At 41.2% G+C, this 27,114-nt stretch overlaps 1 long non-coding RNA gene across 4 annotated transcripts in view; it reads right to left on the reverse strand.

Annotated features, from left to right (window-relative positions):
* Positions 1-3,306: 3,306 nt before the first annotated feature.
* LOC141378224 (uncharacterized) overlaps positions 3,307-27,114 on the reverse strand; it is a 28,587-nt gene continuing 4,779 nt past the window's right edge. Inside the window, exons 4-8 of one of the 4 annotated variants that reach the window (XR_012392186.1) lie at positions 12,289-12,353; positions 12,094-12,156; positions 4,567-4,643; positions 4,272-4,473; positions 3,307-4,070 (exon numbers count right to left, since the gene is read on the reverse strand). This is a non-coding gene — a long non-coding RNA (uncharacterized lncRNA). Of the gene's footprint in view, positions 4,071-4,271; positions 4,474-4,566; positions 4,644-11,303; positions 12,157-12,288; positions 12,354-27,114 lie in introns of those variants that run through there. The other 3 variants (XR_012392188.1, XR_012392185.1, XR_012392187.1) reach the window with 3 other exon arrangements.

The following is a 27,114-nucleotide window of genomic DNA, read 5'->3' on the forward strand; positions in this document are numbered from 1 at the left end:
CTGCTGCTGGTACAGGGTTGCTTTTTCAAAGCGGAACAGGTGAAATACAAGCCAGGGAGAAAAATATGCAAACACCAGGTAAAATGCCATGCTTTATTCAGCAAATGCATTTTCTGTTGTTGATTGGTTTAGATTAGGATAAGCTTTAATAAACGTAATAAAACAAGTTGCCCCATTTATCTGCCATTTGATTTCTGAACTGCCACAATATATCCATAAACCAACGTCACAAAATATTGCCATCTGTCTCTGAGAAAACTGAACACACTTTTGCACCATTCACAAGATATTTCACTTTTTAAAAATGTACAAAAAGCAAAGAATATGGGTTTTGGTGTTATGTGAACATTTTCTTCCAAGAGGATGGGTTGCATAATCAGCAAAATTACTGAATAAAGATTTTTGTTTGCCTTAAGTATTATTATTAGAATCATTTTAAATGTAACAACCACATGTTGTATGGCAGTTTTTCACATCTCCAAAAGCAAGTGTGAATCTCTCCTTCTCAACTATGATTTTTCAAAACTTGTTTTTGCACTTGTAAGCAGATTTTCAGTTTGGCAAGGGAATACATATTCTTAAAGCTGTATATAGATGCATTACTATAAGTACAGTAGCTCTATAATGCTTAAAGTTTAATGCAACTGGGCCTTAGGCAGCAAATAGTTCAAAGTGCTATCTATAGAATCCTTACAATAGAGATCTGTAGGAAAGTACAGTACATGAAAGCACATACTGTATTAAATTTGACTCATCCTAATCTTTCATGCATGTGCAAACCTTTCTACGCTCCTGTTTTTCATATAAACCTGATGAACTGGTAGTTTCTAACAGAGGTTTCCAGCAACCTGAAGAGCCTTTATTTATGCTACTCTGACTCCTTCTCTCTAGGTGTCCTTGTTGTGATGGAGGTGGCTCCGAGAAAGAGGGTTTTTATTGGACCATGAGTGATTTTTGAGTCTCTCGACGACTCTGAGTGGGTTATTTCCGCCGTGTAGCCCATCAAGTTCTGGGTCACCATCTGGAGTACCTACACCCTCACAACCAGCCAAGGAGATTGCTCTTTATCTGCCTGTCTCCTTTCTCCCTCATCATCTCTCTTTCCATCCTACGTTCCTTTTTTTTATTTACCGCCTTACAATTGCTTGAGAACCTGCCAGGATAAAGGAGATGTGTAATAGGGGAAGAAAGGAGGAAAAAGATGAGAGCAAAGCTAAATCTCACCCACATCTCCCTGGACCAACCTGCTCCACGTGGGGAGTCCAATATCTTCATACCAATTCAGTTGTGGGATTGATTTCAGCTGTTGGTCAAAAGCCCAAAACTTCCCATGGGAGTGCATTTTCTGTGATTTAATAAGCAGGGATCGAATGCCAAAATCATATATATATATAAAAAAAAACTGGATTGCCTTGAGCAGAGCTCATGGTAAATCAAAAACCAGCTGCTAAGGGAAAGAAGTGAGAAAACTGGGGAATGTAAATGGGATAAGCAGTAAAGGATAATAGCAAACATATAAAGCAAACAAAAGCCAAAGAAAAGGTAAGAAGAAGGGAGGGAAAGTAAGATCAAAAGTGAGGGGAAAAAAATAAGTAAAGAGAAAAAAATCAAGTTAAAAGAAAAAAAAAACAGAAAAAAGCAAAGCAGACTGAATAAATAAAGCAAAAGGAAGGTAAGTAGTGAAAGGAGACAGAAAATAAAAGAGAAATTTAAAAGAAAAAAGAAATAAATCCCGGTTGCACGGTGGCTCAGTGGTTAGCACTCTCGCCCCACATCAAGAAGGTAGCTGATTCTATGTGGGGTTTGCATGTTCTCCCCATGTTCGCATGTGTTTCCTGTGGGTGATCCAGTTTCCCCCATAGTCTAAAGACATGCGCTATTGTGAAATTGAATAAGCTAAACTGGCCATAGTGTGTGTGTGTGTGAATGTGAGAGTGTATGGGTGTTTCCTAGCGCTCAGTTGCAGCAGAAAGGGCATTCGCTGCATAAAACATATGCTGGACAATTTGGTGGTTCATTCCGCTGTGGTGACCCCTGATAAATGAGGGGACCAAGCTGAAGAAAAATGAATGAATGAAGAAACAAATGCACGGGAAAATTTTCATTGTATATGTAAAGAAAGCAGAAATATTAGAAAAGAAAAAAGACAACAATTTAATTTTTTTTACTTTCTTTTCTCATCGTGGAAAAAGACGAGAAAAGAAAGTAAACATGGAAAAAAGAAAGACATTGGGATAAAAAAGTGTAGAGGCTCTACTGAAAAGAAAAACGCAAAGGAAGGATACAGGAAGGAAAAAAATCAGGTAAGGAAGAAAAGGAAAACAGAAAACGAAATTCTAAAAGGAAACAGGATTCGAAAGAAAAATTGTGGAAAGACAAGAGGAAAATATGATAAAGGGCAAAAGAAAAGTTGAAGAAAACAACAAGAGAGAACAAAAGCAAATAAATACAGAAAGGGAAAAGAAAAAAAATGGGATAGAAAAGAAAAGAAAAGAAAAAGGAAACAGAAAAAGTAAATAGAAGAAGATAATTCTGGAAAGCATAGCAGAAAAATAAAATGTAATTTACAAACAAAAATAAATAAACAAAATAAACAGCAGTCGAGAGCATAAAACACAAGACCAATAACTTTTGGATCCTTAACAAGTGGGCACACATGTAAACTGTTGTAATTCCTACAGCGTTCACCTGATTTGGATGTAAATACCCTCAAATTAAAGCTGACAGTCTGCAGTTAAAGCATGTCTTGCTTGTTTCATTTCAAATCGAGTGGGTTGTTGTATAGAGCCAAAAATGTTAGAATTGTGTTAATGTCCAAATATTTGTACACCTAACTGTATACCGAGGAATTAAATGGTATAAATATAAGTAATACAAAGATAAATTAAATAAAAACAGTAAACTGTAAAGAGAAGATACCAGAAAATGAAATAAAACAGTCAAAATGAAGAAAAGAAAAAATGAAAGGAAAAGCTGTTAGAGGAAAAGAAAAGTAAAGATAAAGAAAAAGAAATTAAAGAAAGTGGGAAAGGGAAAAAGCAAGAATAGGAAACAAACAATGAATGGAAAAAGAAGGCAAATGTGTATAATTAAAAAAGAAAAAGAAGGAAAAATAAAGGAAAAGACAAAAAAGGCATAAAGGAAAAGGTAAAACATAAAAAGGAAAAGAAAGGAGCAGTGAAATGTTCTTAAAGAAAAAATAAACATAAGCCATTAAAATGAAATCAATTGCAGTAAAGATGTCTTACAGGAGTCTTTGTGGGATTCTCTGCTTCCACTTCACCACATTTACAAACACAAGCGATTCCCCGAGGAGCTTTTATTATAGACAAACACTTCTGCTTCTACAGCATAACTATGTGTAAACCCACACTTATTCTCTACGAGCATTTAGAAACACAGCCTCATACGCAGTAGAATAAACTTTTAGAGTCTGGAGCCTCCCTAAAGCTTAAAGTGTGTGTGTATGTGTGTGATGTCTGCTGTCCTCGATACAGGCTACCTGCTGCTTTAGGCTGATTTTCACCCTGCTTATCTCTGGTTTACATGGGCCACAGGTTTTAGGGAGCTTTTATTGTGCACTGTATACACAGCCTTGGAAAAAAAAAAAACTTAAGAGACCACTTCAAAGTTCTCTGTTAATAGGTATGTGTTTTGTTTTATCCTGATAAATTAATTTCAGATATGCAATTATGATCATTTAGAGCATACACTCACCAGCCATTTTATTAGGTACATCTTACTTGTTTCTGGTTGGACCCCCTTTTGCTTTCAGAACTGCCTTAATCCTTTATGGCATAGATTCAACAAGGTTATGGATTTATTCCTCGGAGATTTTGGTCCATATTTATCACGCAGTTGCTGCAGATTTGTCGGCTGCACATCCATGATGCAAATCTCCCATTCAACCACATCCCAAAGGTCCTCTATTGGATTGAGAAATGGTGACTGTGGAGGCCATTTGAGTACAGTGATATCATTGTCATGTTCAAGAAATCAGACTGAGATGATTCACGCTTTATGACATGGCGCATTATCCTGCTGGAAGTAGCCATCAGAAGATGAGTACACTGTGGTCAAAACGGGATGAACATGGTCAGCAACAATACTGAAGCGTTGACACAATGCTCAATTGATACTAATGGGCCCAAAGTGTAAAAAAAAGAAAATCACCCATACTATTACACCACCACCACCACCAGCCTGAACCGTTAATACAAGACAGGATGGATCCATGCTTTCATGTTGTTGACAAAAAATTCTGACCTTACCATCAAAATTTTGCAGCAGAAATAGAGACTCATCAGACCAGGCAACATCTTTACCAATCTTCTGTTGTCAAATATTGGTGAGCTTGTGTGAATTATAGTCTCAGTTTCCTGTTCTTAGCTGACAGGAGTGGCACTCGGTGTGGTCTTCTGCTGCTGTAGCCCATCTGCCTCAAGGTTCGACATGAAAGGGGCTTTTGACAGCCTAGCGAAGAGAGAGGACCATGCTCATTGTTCACATTAACACACTCATAATATTATAAAAATATAATATTAATAATAATATTATTAAAATTACCGGCAATTTTCCGGAAAGGTGTGTATGTGTGAACAGGCCCTTTTTGAAAATACCGGTAAATTCGTTCTGGCTATTTTCTGGAAAGAGAAGCTGTAAGATTACCGGTAATTTGCTGGAATGCTGTGCTGTGTTTGCCGTGTAGAATTGTTTATGAGAATAAAAGCCTTTGAATATTTTTCCAGACACATTTAGCTGCTAGATGTTAGTCAGATAACGTTTATATGTTCATCTTAATGCCAACCGTGTAAATAATTATCGATAAGATGCTTATTATAAGCCGTTGTTTGTTTACCTTCAAGCTTTGCGTGTGCCTGTGAAACAGCCTGTGAGCGCCAGCACACAGACATTTCATGTACATCTCGACATGCGAAAGTGTTTCTCTATGTGTTTTCACCGGAGTTGTTCACAATACTGATCCATCCACAGAGTTTGTAATTTAGTCAAATGTTTACGAATACAAGCCCAGCCGTTTAGAGCTCATTTCTGGTTATTGATGTCAGAATTTACCAGTATTTTGGAATGGGTGTGTGAATGCTCTTTTCCCGGAAAATTTTGTAATGTCCTCGCCTGTGTGAACAGCGCTTTTTTGTCGTTCCGTAAATTTTCCATATATTTACCGGTATCACTGTGTGAAAGGGGCTAAAGATTCTTCTTCCGTTTTATTTAATAGTTTTATGATTGATATGAGCATATTTATAAAAGCTCAAATAAGATTTTTGTAAATTTGAGTCAAATTATATAATAATTGCTGGTTAAATGTGTTAATTTTTGTCATATAATATATTTTCCATGCATAAATTCACTTAAAGATATTTTATCAAAGATTTGTGGTTGCATCAAATTTTAAGATGGTTGATCTGTATATTCTAAAAGCAGTGTAAACTACATTATTGTAAATTTGACAATAGTAATTTTTTAAAATTATTTTTATGCTAATATGAGATTTTTTCTATCAGACAAAATATTTTCTATTCTCCACTGTAAAAATTTTAACATTATTATTATTATTATTATTGTTGTTGTTGTTGTTGTTGTTGTTGTTGTTATATTTTATAAGGGATTATTTTATTGTTTTATCGTGTAAATGTTGTTTATCATGTTTATCATGTATTGTTTTATCAAGTAAATATAAATAGCAGTGCAAATTAAGGTCACACTTTACAATAAGGTTCATTAGTTAATGTTATTTAATGCATTTACTAAGATGAACAAACAATTTACTACTGTATTTGTTCATGTTAGTTAACGTTAGTTAATGAAAATACAATAGTTAATTGTTAGTTCATGTTAACTCACGGTGCATTAACTAATGTTAACAAGCATGGATTTGGATGTTAATGCATTAGTTAATGTTCAATTATGAATAATAAATGCTGTACATGTGTTGTTTATGATTAGTTCATGTTAGTAAATGCATTAACTAATGAACCTTATTGTAAAGTGTTACCCAAATTAATGTAACTTGTAAAGTTAACATAATAATATAAAAAAATCTTGTTTCTGTCCAATATTACATGTTCCATGCATACTGCCACTATAAATAAAAGTTATTTTTTGAAGAATTTGACATCTGGCCCTTCACTTTACCATAACCCTTACTTTTGCCATTTTTAGGTTTGAGTAATTGTTTTGGCTTTATTTTTTAAGATCTAAAGGTCTCAAATTTCAAATAAAAATACAGTCATTTAGAGCAGTGTTTTTTGTTTTGTTGTAATCAAAATCATGTTTTTTTTATGAATCATTTATTTCTTAACTCTTAAGATGTTAAAACGTTGGTATTGTGTCGTTTACTGAATGAACATTTAAAATGTCTGAAAAAATGTGTAATTTTTGCAACAAAAAAAATATTAATAATAAATGACCAAAAAATATTTTAATTTGTCATTTCTAGTTTGCAGATCACCCAAATGCATAATTTAGAAAAAAGTTGAATTATCAAGAGTCTTCAAACATTCAACATTACAATTATTTATGACAGATATTTATTTATCTGGAATATTTTTAATTGACCTAATGTCATTTTCTGTAAATAAATGCTGAATTTAATTTTTTTCTTATTTGAAATGTTGTTACATTATCAGTAGTTCATAAAATAAGTACCAAAAAGAATATTTAGCTCAAAACATGTATCTGCATGTATTTATTTTTATTTTTTCCCAGAGCTCTTTAACTCATAAATGGCCCAAAACTGACCAAGAATTTCCAAAACATATGATATGTCAAATGATATCAGACGCCAGATTTGCTCCGTACCCTCTATTGTGTCTGCCCCTCCCCCAAAAAATATTATGCAGACGGGACTCATGAATATGCATGATTATTTTGGGATGAATAAATTCATAGCATTTGAGTTTTTTCTTTTTTTTCCACAAATAATTCAGCACTCGCGACTCTTTGAAATTCAAAGCTTGCACAGCATGCGCACGCAATTGATTTGGAAAAAAAAAACATTCAAGAAAATAAAACAGTGATAAAAAGTAATGATTTACAAACTGAGCTGGTGCATGAGATGCTGCTGCTGCTTCTTATAATCTTGTAATTCGGTATTTTTATATTTATGCAGAAGCCTGAAGGAGGTTTGCTGACTTGGCTATTTCCTCAATAATAATCTTGTCTTATCTCTTCATTTAGTCTGTTTTTGTGCCACCACACCTCATTATTCCTTCTCCCCTCTGCTTACACTTCCCTGAAAAGCTCCCAAATAACCCTGAAGTGCCTATTCACCATATTAATGTTGTGCTGGAGCAACAAAGGCAGAGAAGAGCAAAGGAAGGTGGGAGTGTGGTGAAGGGGGGGGCTTTATATATGCTCAATGACAAAAGAGCTGGCAGGTCTGAAAGCAGTCTGGACCATCACACAAAAACAGGCTTTACCAACACATCACTTTTACTTCTAACACACCATTACGGCCAACACAAACAAAAGCAAAGCATACGGTAGGTCTCCATATGGGACAACTACAACTACAAAATATCAGCTAAATATTATGTGTCTTTTGATTTTTCCTGTTTATTAAAATTATATTTTATATTTTCTTCAACATAATAATTTGGGTGTACAAATTTTAAACTGATTTCTAAAGTTTTTTGTTTATTAGTTCCAGTTTTAGCTTTGGCAATGACTAAACTAATGTATATGCACACATACAGTATATTATGGTAAAGTCCTAAAGAAATTATTAATTAAAAAAAGATCTGAGTGGGGTGTACTCATGTATTATTTCAATATCTTTATTTTCAACTGTATCAACTATGTATGTACAGTATATCAAATATAGTTCATAGTAAAAAAAAAAAACAGAGAATGTGGATAAAGATCTAAGCCATTATTTAAAAGAAAATAAATGTATTGTATTTATGTACAATAAATATATTTCAAATGTTTTCATGTATGTAATATAATAATAATAATAATAATAATAATAATAATAATAATAATAATAATAATAATAATAGTATCAATTAATCAATAAATCAATCCTTTATTTGTCACACACACTTTCATGTCGTGAAATACAATCCTTCCACTTTTTTTTTTTTTTTTTTTTACCATATGGGTCACCCCTGTTGAGTGTCTATTCTGGTTTTGTGGGCATTAAGGGGGACAATTATACTGCCACTGTACAGAAATATTTAATGCAAGATCTAGATTTAATTTAGTCGCTATCAGTGTGAAACAAACTGGCAGCCCCAGAGGTCTGACATTGTCTGATAAGAACCGTGCCACCAGAACACCCCAAAACACACACAAACATACACACACACACACACACACACACCTGACACTGGCACCTATGAATGGTGAACATCCACCAGAGGCAATGACATGTAATAAAAGAGATCCTCAAACTGGTGGTCTTCAAAATGGTCTGCGAGTTGAATGAGTGAATTATGAAATAATTAATTTTGAATTTGAATAATTATTAATTAATTATAATACAGGTCCCTGCTAGAATTAGCATGATTATTTTTTATGTTGAATTATTACATCCAGAACTTGTCATCTTATGCTCAGTTAGTTTAAAAACACTGACAAATGGATCCAACACATTTGTATCAGTTATTAATTATATCTTATACTGTATATCAGTTGTAACACTTTAAGTTGTGTTTTGCATGTGCTTTTGTCATTTACAGTTTAACAGATTTTAATTTAAACACTTTATAGTGTTCAATTTTTATTTCACTTATACCAAATTTTCATTTTAATTGTTTTTTTATTTTAGTTAATTCTCAATAAATTTAAACATTAGTTTGAGTTTTAAGCTTTCTTGATAAGCTTTCCAGCATTTTATTAGTAGTTTTTAAAAAGTTATTAAAATGGTTTTAGTATTTTTACTACATAAATTATTTTAGTTTCAGTATATAAAAGTTTAAGCCTCCCCCCACTTTATATCAGTTTATACAAATCTATATAGAAACACACACCTCTTCACCCTTCACCCTTGTGTATTACTCCGGCCACATAAAGCCACAAGCAGAGGACACTCTACAGTTTGACAAATATTGCTGCTGTTGGACAAAATAATGTACTTTTGAGGCTTTTTAGTCACGCATGTAGTTGTTTAGGTAGCAAATATGCTTTTTTTATAAGTTTATTTTTTTGTTTATTTATAAAATTAAAGTTATCACCTATTTTAAATATTTATTATTTCAGAGAGACAGCACGTCTGCGGCCATCATTGATTAGAGCAAAGACGGTTGACGTTGTCCATCCACAAGATGGCGACAGAGATCGAATAAGAAGCCCTTAAAAACAGAATAATTTCTAACTACAACGGATCAAAACATTATTATACTGGTAAGTGACTTTCTAAGTCGATCTCTCTCTTTTGTATATTGTATATTGTAATGCTGTATTTATACCATAGTAATTGTAGTGTATTGAGTGTGAGATGGGACTCATATCAGGAAAGTATTTATTTATTTATTTATTTATTTGGCTACTCTTTATATAACCCTGAGTATAACCCTGAGTTTTTGGTTTGCCCTTTGTTTGTTTCTAATAAGTCTCTTGTTTTCATTACTGCAGACTAGTCCAGTAAAAAGAAAGGAGAAAGAAGAAATGCCTGCATTTGTTTTTCGTTTTTCCTTATCAGAAACACAACAGTAATTTGGTAGTGTTTGTGCTGCTTTGGCTTTTTTAGAGATAACTATTGTGATTTCCCAGTTGCAACAGCGAAATACTGGGAAATCTCTTTAGACTGATGGTATTTCATGTTTTTCAGCCTTATAATCTTAAAATTTGAGCAAAATCTCCTGTTTTGTCAATACTTTAGATATTACGCTAGAGAATCATTCAAATACTAGTTCGTGACGTTGGTGAATTAGTAACGATTTCTGCTGTTCTGAAGTCAGCTGCGGATCTGAATGGATAGCGGAAGAAAGTAGTTCCTCATTCAAAAGGGTTTTTAGACTCTCCATGTTTGATTTTCTTTTTTATATATACACGAGTATAGCATCAAACTGTTGTATAAATGCAATATCACACTCGTAGCAGTGCAATATGGCTGTATATCATCACTGGTGGGACACTAAGGCACTTGGCCTATGCTGATATACAGCCACATCGCACTGCTACGATATATATTAAAAATTCACATTGAGAATTAAAAGTCATCTAACATTAATTTATAAAGTGATTAAATTAATTAATTAAATTAATATTTTTAATGTTAAATGTCAAATCCTAATAGCAGATACCTTTAGTATCAAAAGGTATCAAAGCTGAGATTTAAAACACCACAAAAAAATAACTGAACCTGTTCATTCCATGCGAGTCCATCCAAAACAATCACATTACACTAAAAGAAGACAAAAGGTTCGAGATGTGTGTACAGCATGTCTATAAGACACACTCGAAACGCAGCAACACATGCCAGCAAGCAATCCTACAATGCAACTGCATAATAAACAACCAAACCAGCAAACAAAGCAGGCGTCCATTGTCCAACGACTGTCTTATCAGTCCACTCAATAGTGATTTTGCAGAGCGCTGATAGCACACAATGAGAAAGGAAAGCATCAAGAATGCAGTGCTCATTATCACCGATGTGTGTGTGTATGGAGCTTAATGTATTCTGGCAGCCATGTGCTAGGCAGTGTGTGTGTATCCTAATGTATTCTTCCAGCCGGGCCACTTAGCATGCGCTACAGGTCTCCTTTGTCCCCCGAGACAGTGATGAACGAGTACTTCTCTCACATAAAGACCTGGGAGTTTCACCCAGCAAACACTCGCACGCACACACTCCACAAGTGAAGTGACACACTCCGATGAGCTATAATTAAAATGGGCCTGAAATAAACATATTCGGCTGACAAACGGGGCTCGAGATGCTCCTGTGTGAAGAAGCGTAAGACATATGGCCTGTGTTACATGCGGCCTCGCACATATACATATGTATGATCGCATGTGCGCTGCTGTCTGTATAGATAGAAGCTGAATAATGTACTGTACAGCAGCACAGATCACTAATCTTTCAATAATAGAACATACAGGAACATACAAAACGCTTGTAAGGGTGCTGTAGGTACTGAGCGGATGAATAAACGAACAGTGTGGAGAATATATTGCACGCATATGGATACTGCGCATTCATTGATATTGTTGTGGTGTAATTGATCACTTATTTATTACTATTATTATAGAATACATTAATCTGAAGATGCATATTTACGAAGCTAATTATCATGTTTAATAAAGCTTAATCCTTTTTAAAATAATTCACAACTTAATATAAATTGTATGTACAATTACTTTTGTTATTGTATGTGCTTCTGTCAGTTAAAAGTAAACAGATTTTTAATTTAAATATTATTTTACATATACCAAATTTTCATTCTAATATCAATTATCAAAAAAATTAAATTTTATTTTAGCTTGAGTTCTGTATAATTTAAGTTAAATATATTTGAAAATAAAATCTTAAAGCTGAGAAGAAAAAAATGTAGCCTAGAGACCAAAGAAAAAAAGGTTTGACATGACTAAAGCAAAAGGCAGCTGAAAAAATAATAACAGTTAAAGTGTGGTATATCAAGGCTTAATCAAATTCAACTTCAGTTGCTTGATTCACTTGTGATGAGAAGTGTGGAAATGTGTGTTTTTATAATTAGTCTCTGTTGTGGACATTATTGCAGAGCTCTGGGATGTTTTAGCGCCTGAGGCGCAGCATCACACACTTAGGTCTGTTAATAAGCTGTCCACAAGCACAACATCTGGACCCGTTCAGCTATTTTTAACTGTCTATCTCTCTTTTCTCAACATGAACACTTTGATATCTTACTTTCTTCAAAAAAAGTATGGCATGTGAGATATTATATTCTAATAAATTCAACTTCATCAACTGCTTAAGCTCAAAAACTGTCATTTTACGCACAGTAGGGTGGAAGTACAGAATAAGATCTGCCAACATGCTGTTCCATGTAGAGGGTTGTGTCTCAATCCTCTCTCTTTACACTGGCAAGTGAACCATTTCTAGCAATGTCCAATTATCAAAATATTCCAGCCAACTCCATAGAATGAACTTGCAGCATTCACTGTCCAGAATTGGTGCAAAATTATCAGCGCTTTCTGCAGGTCAAGGCCCAACCTCTGAAACATTTAGTGACATACTAAATATTAACAAGTGTTTTATTTTTAATTACATACAGACATAAAGTCTACCAATGTGCAGATTGGAAACAGAGAGATGACAGGATGCTGTAAGGATAATAGTCAGCTCACCTTTCTGCCGCATCAGTGCTTCCTGAGGTCAGTTCATAGAGTAATGTCACTCAGCCAGCCATGATCTGGACAACAAACAAAAATTAGTAGACACAGGTAAAACAATGAGGGTGACAAAGAGGCAAATGACATTCACAAATGTCCTATAGTATATGATTTAAGAATTCCCAAAGCAAGAAATTATGAAAAATGAATTTTTTAAAGGCAACACAATCATTACAAATGCATCATTAACAGAAAAGCCTAAATAATCAATCGTGTAAGGCTTAAAGGATGCAGGTTTTGTGGTTTACTGTCCTTATTTTTTAAGTTTTGTTATACTAATGAGTATGTTTGAGGTTGTGCCATATCACAAACATGAGCATCTTACAGAGACCCGGAAGGAACATGATGGTGGGGAAAAAATGGGTGGAATAAAAAAATCTTTAAGTTTCTCTCGCAAAGAAGTTTTGAAGCAAATTAATCTCTCGTTTCGGTTTGTTTTGTTTAATAGCAGAGGTGGTTCTTTAAACACTTTAATGCACAGATATATAATGAAAGCATTCATATACTTTAGTAACTGTTTGTGCTCATTTAAGAGGAAATTAGTATAAATGCCACATGCAGGATAAACATGTTTACATATTATTAAGTGTATTTGTCAGTTTAAACACACACCCAAATTCCAAAGTGTCCTGCAATTTTACTTCTCCTTAAATGGAGTGTACAGAAGGCGATCTAGGACCAGTTTATCATACGGAACGCGTCCGTCAGTCAGTCCGGATTAAGAGGTTGCATATGAAGGGTAATGATCGACGCACAGCTTTAATGGAAAGAAGGTGAATGCAGACATTTTTACATTAATTTCAACATGCTTTCAAGATTAAAATTGTGGGAAAAATATGGAAAAATAGTTTATTATAGGATGATAGTGGGATAGAATGGTAAAATATGGTAATCTTGGGAGAGTTGACATGTATGAAGTGAACGGGAAATGTTTGTCGAATAACAGTTATAACGAGATAATGCAAAACTTCTTTGCAAGGGAACACAAAAACGTAATATATATATATATATATATATATATATATATATATATATATATATATATATATATATATATATATATATATATATATATATATATATATATATTCTCCTATCACCAGTTTTTTTTCTTCCACCCATTTTTCACCCATCATCACGTCCCTTCCGGGTCTCCGTAGCATCTTGACTTCAAGATGCTGTCAAAATAATAAATAAAAATTTCTTATGATTTGTGTGGCCACTTGTAAACCACTGCCTTGAAACACAAACTTACAAAGTCATTTGAAATTTGTCTCATTAGGATGCCAGATCTGAATAACGTCAAATTTACTCTCAGCTTCATAGATGCTGGATTAGAAACACCATGCTTGAGCAGTAATTTGTTTTTTGTGCAAACATGGTGCAATCCATTCATAACTGCATATAAATATTCATACATTTAAAAAAAATCTAAATATTAAAAACTTTCAAGTATTTAAGATTATGATGACCGTTAAATGCGTCATAACAGTCTTGTGAAAAGGTTCCATAAGAATAATCATAAGACTTTGTGTCTATCTTTATGCAAAGGGCACAGTCATTAAACTGGCATGGTTAATTTTACAAAGGTTGTCATGAATTTTTTTCTTTCGCTTTTCTGTTAGGTGACATCTCTGCCACAGACACTACAAGCATCACCATATACTTTAGAATTTATTTAGATAAACACTGAATCCAATGGTGTGCCTTGGAACCCTTTCCAAACCCTGCGTCCTTACAAACTCTGCTTTTCTAGCCATCAACTTACGAGAAAGTAAAGCAACATGGCACCTGCCTAAGGTTTCAGACACAGCCTATATATGTTTTGAGCTTGAGTTGACGGAAATGCATTACGTATTTTAAAGTGCCGCAGTCATTCCCTCCTCGTTTCTCCTTAGGGCATCCCACACTTTTTTCTCCGAGAGCAGTCTGGGCAATTATTCCAATTAACTACAGAGCGAAGTTATTAAGCATATGCACAGATCACTGAGGGAGAATTTCACCAGGTGTTTCTCTCTCTTTAGCCTCCTCTGGGCCTGCTCCACCATTTAGAGGGGGGAAAGAGAAACAGAGTGTGGAATTTCTCCGTCCTGCTCGTGTCAGACTCTATCGTTCGTCTCTCAGGGACAGCAGATGCTCACTCGGTAATTATTTTCGGTGTGGAAGCTGGCGGCTGACAGAGTAGATGTGCATCACTCTAAATTGGCTGGGAGTGACCCCTGGCCATCCAGGAGCACACAGGGCCAGCAGAGATGGAGGAGAGGGGAAGCGAAGGAAGACAGAGGTCCTGGCGTACTAACAAGCAGCCAACTCAGGACACCGAGGGCCGCAAGCATCAGTCCGACCTGCAGAAACTTTATTCTTTCTCTGTGTCTGCCTCCTCTTTTCTTACCATTACATTTCTCGATTGTTCTGCCTTCCTCTGACTAACAAGCAGTTGAATGTGTATATGGGATCATTGGCCAGCTCAGCATCACTCACTTGTGCTTCCCAACAACATAACAAGGATAAATTTGACCACTTGCTACAACCTAAACAGAGCGGAACTCACCTGTTCATACTGGGGGAAGGAATTGCACTCAGAAAAGGAGGTATTTGTTTGCACTCTGCTTGTTTTGTTTTAGAAACTATGCAACAGACTGAACCTAGCCAAAAAATTGTGTTGGACTGACTTTTCTTTGTGCAATTCTGCAAGAGTAACAGAGGCTAGCTAGAAGAAGCAGTGCAGGTAAACCTATCCCTCCTGGCCTCAAGACACACTTGAAACTGATGCTAGAGGCTGAGACCTTTAGTGTTGCAATCAGAAATGGTGCCGTAACCCAGATAGGCATTCTGTATGGGGGATGAAAGTTAAATACCTGGATATACAGTCCCTGACAAAAGTCTTGTCGCTTATCTATTTTGTAGGAACACCTGCTATTAATTTGACTTTTAATTAATTAATCTGTGTTAGAAATAGCTCATATGAAAAGCTAAAAACCGTCTCAAATGATGTTTAATGCACAATAAATTTGTTTCAGTGAAAAATGATTTATCATTTAATAAAGACAGAAAGGTCAAATTTCGGCAAGACGAAAGTTTTGTTGCCTATACAGAATACATTTACTGCAAATCTGAAATTTATTTTGTTAGCAAATTAAGTTGTGTTGCCGTGAGATCCAAATTTGATATCTTGTATGACTTCCATGAGCTTGAAGGACTGCATACATGTGGTTTGGCAAGTATTCATACAATTTATTGATGAAGTCATTGAGAATGGCAAAGAAGGCAGTCTTGCATGCCTCCCAGAGTTCTTCAATGGCACCATCCTGCTGCAGAATTTGGCCTCTTTTATGATTGAGAACATAAGAGGTAGCTAAGATTTCGTGTAACTTTAGACTATTGATGTTATCTTCCACCCTGCAGATCTCTCGCACACCCCCATACTGGATGTAAGCCCAGACCATGATTTTTCCGCCACCAAACTTCACTGTTTTCTGGGTGAATCTCGGATCCATGTGGGCTCCAGTAGGTCTCCTTAATTTTTGCGATGACTGTGGTATATTTCAACAGAAGATTCATCTAATAAAAATCCACCTCCTGCCACTTTTTCAGCATCCATCCTTTTAGCAGGCTGTGGGCCTTGGCAAATACAACATGGTTTTTTAATTGTCTTTTGTTTAGTGCTGGCTTCTGGTCACTGATTTGGCCATGGAGGCCATTTCAAAACAGAATCCGACAAACTATTCTGATACAGATACTTTATGTGATAGGTGTCATGGAGCTCTGCTGCAGTGGAAAATGGGCTGGCCTCAGATTTTTAAACGGTCCTCTTGAGCAGTTGTCTTGTGGGGTCTGCCTGACCTGGGCTTGTCAAAAAACCTCTCCAGTCTCTTCAAATCCTTTTTTTTATCCTCTGAACTTGACGCTGAGACACATTGAAGGTGTCCGCCACATCAGCAGTGAATCTGGTCTTCAGCCTCTTGATAATCAACACTTTACTCTCAGGGTGAATCTTAGACATGTTTGCAGAGGTCTAGTTGCCGTTGATGTGAATCACTAGTGTACTGGGGCTCTTTTTATATACACCTGAGACCCAACTAACACTTACTGTATACAAACATTGACTCATGGGTTTAACCAAGCTAGGAATATTAGAATACTTTTTGACAGTATCGTTTTGCATTGAAACATTATTACAAAAGCTTCTGGGATTAAAATGGGCCGTTTCTTGTCAAAAATCTTGATTAGAAATATATTTTAGCGGCACTTCAGGTCAATTTGTACACAAGCGACAAAACTTTTGTCAGGGACTGTATTCAAGTAAAGTTCTTTGTCCTTTTAATCAGATGGACAACCCATAAGATTTTTCCTTTCACTTAGAATAGCAACATCTACTTTTATTATAAATTAGGTCTACAGTATTTGGGTATCTGAACTAATAAATCAAACAGATGTTTCCAGAGGTTAAAATTCCAAAACACGCCTATTATACAATCACATTGGACCAACAATAGTCCAAACGTGAGTACCAACTGGAGTGAACATTGCTGGAAATTTTGCATTGGTGCGCAATTTCGAATTTAAAACAACATCAATTTGTTTTGGCTTCACTTTCTTTGGAATTATCCTGTTAATACAACTTTAACACCGCCTTAATGGAGGCCAGATAAGAGCCGTAAGTAAACCTCAATCCTCTTTTACTGGCGACTGACACAATAGGTTGTAGTTTGTAGCTTCCACCAATCTCCTATAACAAAGATGCCACTTCAGATGCCTTGAGCAGTGCACGGAGAACTAAAGGGGTAGCACTGGTCCAATGACCTGAATGGGAATGTATATATATATATATACACATATTATCTTGCACCACTCTATTAGGCTTTCCACTAGGGGTGCATTCACACCTGTGAATCGATTCAGTTGTTCCGAAATAGAGATTACAAATGTTACATTGTTGCTCTTTGCTCTTGGTGCGGTTCGCTTTCACACTGCAAAGTTTCTTATCGGACCAAAAGATCTAAAACAAATCACGTGCGAGTAAACTCCCCTCACATTGGTCAGTGTCAGCGTTTATTTTGCAGAGTCCCGCTCAGCTGTCAGTAAAGGTGGTGGTTTAGTGGTGTTTGACAAGGTGCGCGCGACGTGACTGAAGAGTGAGGAGAGATGCGGTGGGGAGGGGTGAGAAGGGTGCACGATGTAGCCTATTTGAGGACCGGGATGGAGATGCGAGATTATCGGGAGATTATCATTCATTTGCGGGCATCCGGAGACTCGCGAAACTTTCCGCCCTACTCATATGTCTCTCTTTATATAGCCTTATGCCTATTACATATCCATAAAACACAGTGATATAACCGCGCTCAGATCAGATCGCTTTCTCACTGCAATCGATCCGCTCCAGAGTTCGTTTCAATCGAGCCGAGACCACCTCATTCAAACGATCTCAGAGCGAGTTATTTGGCGCGGATCCGAGAGCGATTGGTGGTTTCACATATCCCAAACAAACCGTGCTAACTGGGCAAACGAGACAGGTTCTGAAACAAAAGTGTAGGTGTGAAAAGACTCCTGATTTGCCTAAATGAGATGGGATTTGTTACAAAGTTTTGCAACATCTCTTTCATATACTCTTGACTTTGTTCTGTCCCTAAAACTCTGCTCTAAAACCTATCTCTCTTTTTTTTCCCCATGCCTCCTTGTGGACCTCAACAGAGGTTAACTTTTCTGTGTGATCCTGGGTCAGAGTTAAAAGGAGTCACAACATGCTGACATCACAGCAGCATGCAATTATCACCTCTTACTCAGAGATGTCTTTAAACTGGCTGTCCTCTTCTTAGACACATATTTCTGAACAATTATGAGTAATTTCAACATGTTTGAAGTTTGCCCTCAGAAGATCTTGACATCATTAGCATTAATATTAGACAACGGCACAGAGCTGTGATGAGTTTAACCATCTGAGAGTTGAATTCATTAATTGACAGTTATTAACACGCAAAGGTAGCTTGTCCTCTACCAGAACGACACTTTAAATTGATTCTGAGTGGCTCAACCAGACGTTTAATTTGAAGAGGCAGAGTAATTCTCTGAATGTCCTCTTGACAAAATAATTCTCCTCTCTCCCTGAAGGACGTTTGTCCTCTTCAACTACTGAAAACAATTTAAGAGTCCTTCTGATAAAATGAATCAAATGTTGTTTAATTAGTTTAAAGGAGTAGGTGATTTCTGGTTAATTAAGACTCTATTAACAGTGGTGATTCCTCATTAAAAATTGAGCACATTTAACCAAATAATTCCCAGTGCAGATGGTTCTGATGTAGCATGGGGTGCCTTTTTGTCACTCTTAAAAATAGCACCTGTGGGTCCATGAAAAACCTTTAGCAAAGAGGATATAAATCATAGGAAAAGCTGTTTCAGGTTATTAAAATGCTCTTCACATCAAGAAATCTTTACAATTTTTTAGGAATAAAAAAACTGTTCAATTGGATGATTGATATTACCAAAGTCCCTTTCAAGGAAAGTCTTCAGTGCTCACTTGGTGGCCATATTAAAAGCTCCTCCATGAAGATCCATCCAAAGACCAAGTCCCATCTAAATCAATGGGGAGGTCTAAAATCTTAAAAACTGCTTTCTTAACTCAACAACCTATACAAACCTCTCCCTCAAAGATAAAGATTGATGCGATAAAGATTGATGATTAGTTAATCTGACCGGAAGGCAAGTCTTCCTTCTCTGTGGCGGACATACTAAGCATTGCAATTTGCCCCATTCACTGTAATACAAGTGAACCGTTTATGAATAGTACTTGATAGCACCCATCTGGAAGCTTTATTATAAAGCCTGTTGTCAAGTGTCTCTTGCTGGTTAGAGATATGCATCTATCTATAAATCAAGCATCTAATTTGACTGTTAATCAACAAACCAATCAATAAAAGAGTCAATCAACCAAAGAATGGACATGAAATTTCACAAATATTATTTACATTAAAAAAAGTTTTAATAATGCTCCGGCATGGTGGCTCAGTGGTTAGCACTGTCGCCTCTCAGCAAAACGACGCTGGTTCGAGTCGCGGCTGGGCCACCTGGCATTTGTGTGGAGTTTGCATGTTCACCTCATGTTAACATGGATTTCCTCTGGGTGCTCTGATTTCCCCCACAGTACAAAAGACAAGCAGTAGAAGTGAATTGGGTAAGCAAAATTGTCTGTAATGTATGTGTGTGTGTGAATGCAAAAGTGTATACTGTAGGTGTTTCCCAGTAATGGGTTGTGGCTGGAAGGGCATCCGCTGCATAAAACATATGCCAGAACAGTTGGCGGTTCATTTCGCTGCGACGACCCCTGATTGCAGGGACTAAGCCAAAGGAAAAGGAATGAATGAATAGGTGCATCCCAAATTGCACACATATGCACTATTCTATGCCATTTTGTAGTATAAATAGTGCAAGCAGTGCGTTCACACTGCAGGCTCTAAAAATAATGAGTACACTTTAAATACCCAGATGATGCACTTAATCAACCGTTAAAATTAATTGTGAAATGTTGGACACTTCACTCACTCAACAGCCACTGATTTGCTCATATAGCAGAAGGGGCGGAGCCATCAGCACTGATGTTGGATTACTTTATTTATTTTGGATTGTTAAAGCAGTATTTTCCTTCGAGAGTGATTACACCTCCCAGTGGTGAATGCAGTTATACACATGGCAGGTATTATTTGATAGTTTGGTCTTTCATTTAGCTAATTTGGCATTTCATTTGGGATGATACTACATGCATATACTAGGCAAGAGTAACACTTTTTTGTTTTGATCGAATAATGAACAAAGTAATGGGGTTAGACCATAGACTGTAAAATATATGGACGTAGTATCCGTGACGTCACCCATAGGTTTCTAAAGAGCGCAAAAGAAGCCACAAGTAGGCGCGGCCAACCGTCGCCATTTTGTACGCGCGTCATCACAACCACGGCGGGATACCAAACAAGGGCAAAGAGGCGGAGAGTGAGCGGAGCTACAGACACCTGCTGGCATTTAGCTTGGACCTGGTTCAGACACACTTTACTTTGGCAGAACGCTTAATACTTTATCACCTGTGACTCGTTTGTATTCTGAACACTTGTGCTTGGTTGTATACTATATCAATAAAGTGTTTAGACTTTTAAAAACACTGCAGTAATACATTGAGCCACTAAACATTGTTCTTATGATGTTTTTCAACGGGAGGAAAACGCAAATTACTTCCAAACACTTCAGATATAGTCTGTGTTAGTTAATGTAAGACTACTGATGAAATCCAGCATAACACTGTATGACAACGCTTCAGATGACTGTTCTAGAGCCTACAGCTAATCAATCTGACAGATTCTGAAGTGCATTACAGCTCTAAATATAAATATAAACGATAAATGATCTTAAATAAAACAAATACATGTATAGAGATGGAATATAAGTATATAACTTTACTCACATGGGAAACGGAGGCCACGTGAATGGTTTGTAAGCACAATTAAGTGCACTCAGCATGCCATACCATCTAATATTTGTAGGAAACAAGTCCAAAAGGCAGTTGACTGTGTAAAGCCACATAAAACAACACAAAAGTACAATAAATATGCCGAGTTCAGTGGCTAATCTGCAGGATTCAGCTGAGGTGACGTGACGACGACCAACGAGACCTAGCTGTCACTCAAGTGGCCACTCCCTTAATTATGCAAACTTAATATAACTTAATAAAAAAGGAAACGGACGAGTTATAAAAAAAATTCACCCCCCTCACAGTTGTCATGAACGTTCGAGGTTACTAAAGTAACCCTTCGTTCCCCGAGGAGGGGAACGGAAGCACTATAAGTGGATTTGATTGTTAAAATCCACGTATAGGAGGTTCGGTTCAGAAGCTACTCGTCTGAAAGAGTATTGAACGGGCCAATTAAGAATGAATTGGCAGCGCAAGCCTGCGCAGGTGAGCGACATAAGCAATCAACTGAGTATATAAGCTCACCTGGCGCCAGCAGACGCTATCCTTTTTTAAGCTGAAGAGACTTTTCACAGCTAAGGGACAGTCATTATGGCGACGGAGTATAGTGCTTCCGTTCCCCTCCTCGGGGAACGAAGGGTTACTTTAGTAACCTCGAACGCTCCCCTTCGGGGGGAACTTCAGCACTATAAGTGGATTTGATTGTTAAAATCCACGTATGGGAGCCCATTGAAAGCGCCATAATGACTGCACCTTACCAACACCCACCATGAGAGAGCGGTCAGGCAAGCGTGACGCACCCAGATCACGAGAGGCGTGGTCCTCCAACGTGCCCATGGCCCTAACTAATCCTACTTCAAAAGAAGTTTTACGGAATAGGTATCTTTTTTGGGAGTCGCTAGCGTCTAGATAATTCTAGGAATACACGACAGTACGTTGGGAAGCGTGCCATCCCAGTAGGGAGGACGCTGCGGAGACCATCCGCACCCAATAGGGGGGAAACAAATGGAATTACATATGGACTAACCCTGAAAAGGGGGAGTGCGCATAAGAAGGTGGTTAGCAGATAGGGAAAGCACGGGTCCGCCCAGGGGGGGAACTTAACCGTGGCGGAAAAGCATATGGGGATCACCAGCGGGGATCGGCCATAGCAGGCACCTATACCCAAAACGCGGGCTGACCAGCGGGCAGACCTACTACGTAATGGGCCAGCAAGTGACTCCTCCGCTGAGTCAGTGCTGGGGGCCTCGGAGGAATCTGCAGGGCTCACCGAATGAGGAACTTTACTGACAGACAGGAGGGTGCACATCTCTCCGTGTTAGGGAAAAAAAGGCACCGCAAGCGTGTACAACACCTACCGAGTTATTTCCTCAATCACCAAAGGTACCTAACACCCTTGAGGAAACCGGCTCCACTCGCAGATTATAATCTTGCAAATGTGTTGGGTGTCGCCCAGCCCGCAGCTCTACAAATGTCTGTTAAAGAGGCGCCACGCGCACACGCCCAAGAGGATGCAACGCTCCGAGTGGAGTGCGCATGCACTCCTGGAGGGCGCGGCTGGCCTCTGCTCATATAAGCACATGAAATGGCCTCCACAATCCAGTGGGATAAACGTTGTTTAGACACGGCACTTCCCTGCTGCCGTCCGCCATAACAGACAAAGAGCTGCTCAGAAGATCTAAAGTTCTGAGTACGGTCCACATAAATGCGCAGAGCGCGAACTGGACAAAGTAAGGACAGGGCTGGGTCTGCCTCCTCCGGGGGCAGCGCTTGCAGGGTTACTACCTGATCTCTAAAAGGAGTGGTAGGAACTTTGGGCACATAACCCGGGCGGGGTCTCAGAATAACATGAGAAAATCCCAGCCCGAATTCCAGGCACGAGTCACTGACCGAAAATGCCTCCAGGTCCCCGACCCTCTTAATGGAGGCCAACGCGACCAGCAGAGCTGTCTTCAGGGACAGAAATCTTAAAGATACTGTATCGAGTGGCTCGAAGGGATCAAATCGCAGGCTCGTGAGAACGAGGGCGAGATCTCAAGAGGGCGTGAGAGGGGGGCGAGTTGGATTAATTCGCCTAGCGCCTCTGAGGAACCGGATGCTGAGGTTATGCCTTCCCTCGGTGCCGCCAGCCACCGCGTCATGGTGAGCGGAGATGGCAGCAACGTAAACCTTGAGAGTGGAGGGCGACAGCCTGCTGTCCAGCTTCTCTTGAAGGAAAGAGAGCACAACACTGATCTGGCAAGATCGGGGGTCTTCTCTGCGAGAGACACACCACTCAGTGAATAGACTCCACTTCAGGGCGTAGGCGCGCCTCGTGGAGGGGGCTCTAGCCTGAGTGATGGTATCAACCACCGCGGGCGGCAGGTTACCCAAGTCTTCCTCGCGTCTATGGACCACACGTGGAGGCTCCAGAGATCGGGACGAGGGTGCCAGATGGTGCCTTGTCCCTAAGAAAGTAGGTCCTCTCTCAAAGGGATCTGCCAAGGGAGGGCCGTCGCGAGGAGGGAGAGCTCTGATATCCAGGTTCGGTTGGGCCAGAGGGGCGCAACTAACAAAACCTGCTCCTCGTCCTCCCTGACCTTGCACATTAACTGCGCGATCAGGCTCACTGGGGGAAACGCATACTTGCGTACGCCCCGAGGCCAGCTGTGGGCCAGTGCATCCGTGCCGAGAGAGCCCTCGGTCAGGGAATAAAACAACTGGCAATGAGCGTTCTCGGGGGAAGCAAACAGATCGATCTGGGCCTCCCCGAATCGCGCCCATATCAGCTGGACAGACTCGGGGTGGAGTCTCCATTCTCCAGAGTGAATCTGCTGCCGTGAGAGCACATCGGCTGCACTGTTGAGCATACCTGGGATGTGAATGGCGCGCAGCGACTTCAGCCGCGGGTGACTCCAGAGGAGCAGACGGCGGGCGAGCTGAGACATGCGACGAGAGCGCATACCCCCCATGCGGTTGATATACGCCGCCGCCGCCGCCGTACTGTCCGTCCTGACCAGCACGTGTTGCTGCCCCAGCGCCGGAGAAAAACGGCAGAGAGCAAGGAACACTGCCAACAGCTCTAGGCGATTGATGTGCCAATGCAGCTGGGCACCTACCCACAGGCCCGCAGCTGCATGCCCGCGACACACGGCTCCCCAGCCTGTGCTGGAAGCATCTGTCGAAACAACAACATGACTGGACGCCTGTCCCAGAGGCACACCGGCCTGCAGGAACGAGGGGTCGTTCCAGGGGCTGAGGGTGCGGCGACACAGCGCAGTAACAGTGACTCGGTGTGTCTCGGAACTCGATCTTGAAGCCAGTGCTGAAGTGGTCTCATATGGAGCAATCCGAGCGGCGTGACGGCCGCAGCGGAAGCCATATGCCCCAGGAGCCTCTGAAAATATTTCAGTGGGACCACAAACTTGCTGTCGAGCTCCCTCAGACAGTTCAGCAGCAGGCGAGCGCGCTCTCCGGAGAGGCGCGCTACCATGGTGACCGAGTCCAGCTCCATCCCGAGAAAAGAGATCCTCTGCACCGGGGCGAGTTTGCTCTTTTCCCAGTTGACCTGCAACCCCAATAGGCGGAGATGCCGGAGCACCTCGTCTCTGTGCGCAGTCAATTGCTCCCGAGAGTGGGCTAAAATCAGCCAGTCGTCGAGATAATTGAGTACGCGGATGCCCGCAAGCCGCAGAGGCGCTAGGGCACCCTCCGCGAGTTTGGTGAAGACCCGCGGAGACAGAGAGAGCCCGAAGGGGAGGACCTTGTACTGCCATGCTCGACCTTCGAACGCAAACCGCAGAAACTGACGGTGGCGTGGAAGAATGGAGACATGAAAATACGCGTCCTTCAGGTCTATGGCTGCAAACCAATCCTGAGGACGAACGCATCGGAGGATGCGCCTCTGCGTAAGCATTCTGAACGACAGCTTGTGAAGGCAGCGATTCAAAACGCGCAGATCTATGATTGGCCGTGACCCACCGCTCTTTTTGGGTACGATGAAGTACGGGCTGTAAAACCCGCTCTCCATCTCGGCTGGAGGTACCGGCTCGATTGCACCCTTTGCCAGGAGGGCAGCAATCTCCTCTCGCAAGACAGGGGCGGACAGGGGATTGACCCTGGTGAAATACACGCCCGTAAACCTGGGAGGCCGTTTGGAGAACTGAAGTTCGTAGCCGAGTCTGATCGTGCGTATGAGCCACCGCGAGGGGCTGGCCCGCGCTAACCAGGCAGGCAGAGCCCTCGCTAATGACGTCATCGCAGCAATCGTTGACGTACCCGCGGAGGGGCAGCGAGGAGCGGGTGTGCTGATCCGGGGAGCGCGAGGGTCCCACAGAAGAGCTGGAGGAGAGTGTTTCGCTCTGGCTCTGCACCCTGACTCCTGAGAGGGGGCTTGGGGGCTGGGAGAAGGGAGACCGTCCCCCCAGCGCCCGAGAGCCACTGGCGGAGCATGCAAGCCCTGCGAGCTGAGAGGCAGCGCGTCCCAGACTGGCGGGGCTTGAGCTGTCACATCCGGGGAAGGGAGAAAATGCTCTTTGATCGAAACTTTGGTGGCACTGAAAAGTACCGTTGGATTTTGGGCCCCGCCCTCCAGCGGGGAAAGAGCAAGTCTCCTCTTCTCCGGATGGCCTGTCTCAGGGACGCTTCGCGGTCCGTTACCGGACTTAGCGGCGCCCTGGACAGGAGGGGCTACCGGCTTTCGGCGTGCTCGACGCGCTCGCTTCGCCGGAGGCGGAGGCGGGGGCGGGGGCGGGGCATCGGCCGTTGGCGGGCGCCCTCGGCGAGGAACAGCGGAGGTGGATGGCTCGGCCGGGGATGGAGCGGGCTTACGGCCCCGCCGATAGATGACTTTGCCCATCGCATCCGACTGCTCGCTCACCGCCTTGAACTCCTGGGTGAATTCACCGACGGTGTCGCCGAACAGGCCAGCCTGGGATATGGGCGCGTCAAGAAAGCGAACTTTGTCGACATCGCGCATATCTGCCAGGTTTAGCCAGAGGTGGCGTTCCTGGACCACAAGTGTGGACATCGTCCTCCCCAGTGCGCAGGCGGCAGACTTAGTGGTCCGTAGAGCACAGTCGGTCGCCGTACACAGCTCGTGTAACAAGCCTGGGTTAGACCCACCCTCGTGCAGCTCAGCCAGTGCCTGCGCTTGGTAGCGCTGGTAGGTGGCCATCGCATGCAAGGCGGAAGCTGCCTGGCCCGCAGCCTTGTAAGCTCTAGCTCCGAGGGAGGCAGAAAACTTACGGGCTTTGGACGGGAGACGGGGCGGACCACGCAAAGCGGGGGCGCCACGCGGACAAAGATTAACCGCAATGGCGCGCTCCACCTGCGGGATCGCCTCATACCCCCTGGCAGCTCCACCATCCTGGGTGGTGAGGGCGGAGGCGGACGCAGCGCGGGCAGAGAAAGGTGCCCTCCAGGACTGCGTGAGCCTACTGTGCACTTCCGGGAAGAAGGGGACGAGAGGCTTCGAAGGCTTCGCCTTCTGATCCTCTACGTAACACCCATCTAGTCGGTCCGGCCGCGGGGCTGGGGGATAAACCATCTCCAACCCGACGGCCGAAGCAGCCCGAGAAAGCACGGCCAACATGTCCGCTTCAGGATCCGTTTTGACGGCGCTCGCTTGCCCAGAGGGGGCGAGCGGGTCCGGATCATCGTCGGACAATGAAAGCCCGCCCACCGATGCCTCGGAGGACATCTGATCTCCGGTGTCAGCGAGCGTGAGAGCTACCATCTGATTAGACGGATCACTCTCAGTACCCGAAGCTTGGATGGAGCGCTTGGAGGAGCGAGAGGTCCGCGAGCCCGTGGGCGGCGGATTGTCTCTCGCTGAAGCCCTCAGATCTGCCCGAGCGCCCGCTGCAGAGCAGGAGGCAACTGGGGTGGCTCGCTCTCTTACGAAAGCTAACCGCGATCTCAACTGCGCAACGGTCATGGCATCGCAGTGACGACATGAACCGCCCCCGAGCACCACATTAACATGCTGGAGCCAGGAAACCCCCGCAACCGGAAACGCACAGTCGGAGCGCCATCCTGTAAAGGACGTGCTGCACGACTGTGTTGCTCTTTTAGGATTCGCAACAATACGCACCGCTCTTGGAGGACCGGACCCAAAGGGACGCCAGGCAAGGGAGATACCCAGCTCGACCGTCTGCCGCTGCGTGGACTCGCTCTGGACCGGGATGAAATCGTTCTCTCGAAATGGCTGTAGATCAGCAGGAGGAACCCTCATAAGCTCGATCAGAAAAGGCTCTGAAGCGAAAAGGATAGCGTCTGCTGGCGCCAGGTGAGCTTATATACTCAGTTGATTGCTTATGTCGCTCACCTGCGCAGGCTTGCGCTGCCAA

Source organism: Danio rerio, chromosome 16, assembly GCF_049306965.1.
Source record: "Danio rerio strain Tuebingen ecotype United States chromosome 16, GRCz12tu, whole genome shotgun sequence".
Classification (NCBI taxonomy): domain Eukaryota; kingdom Metazoa; phylum Chordata; class Actinopteri; order Cypriniformes; family Danionidae; genus Danio; species Danio rerio.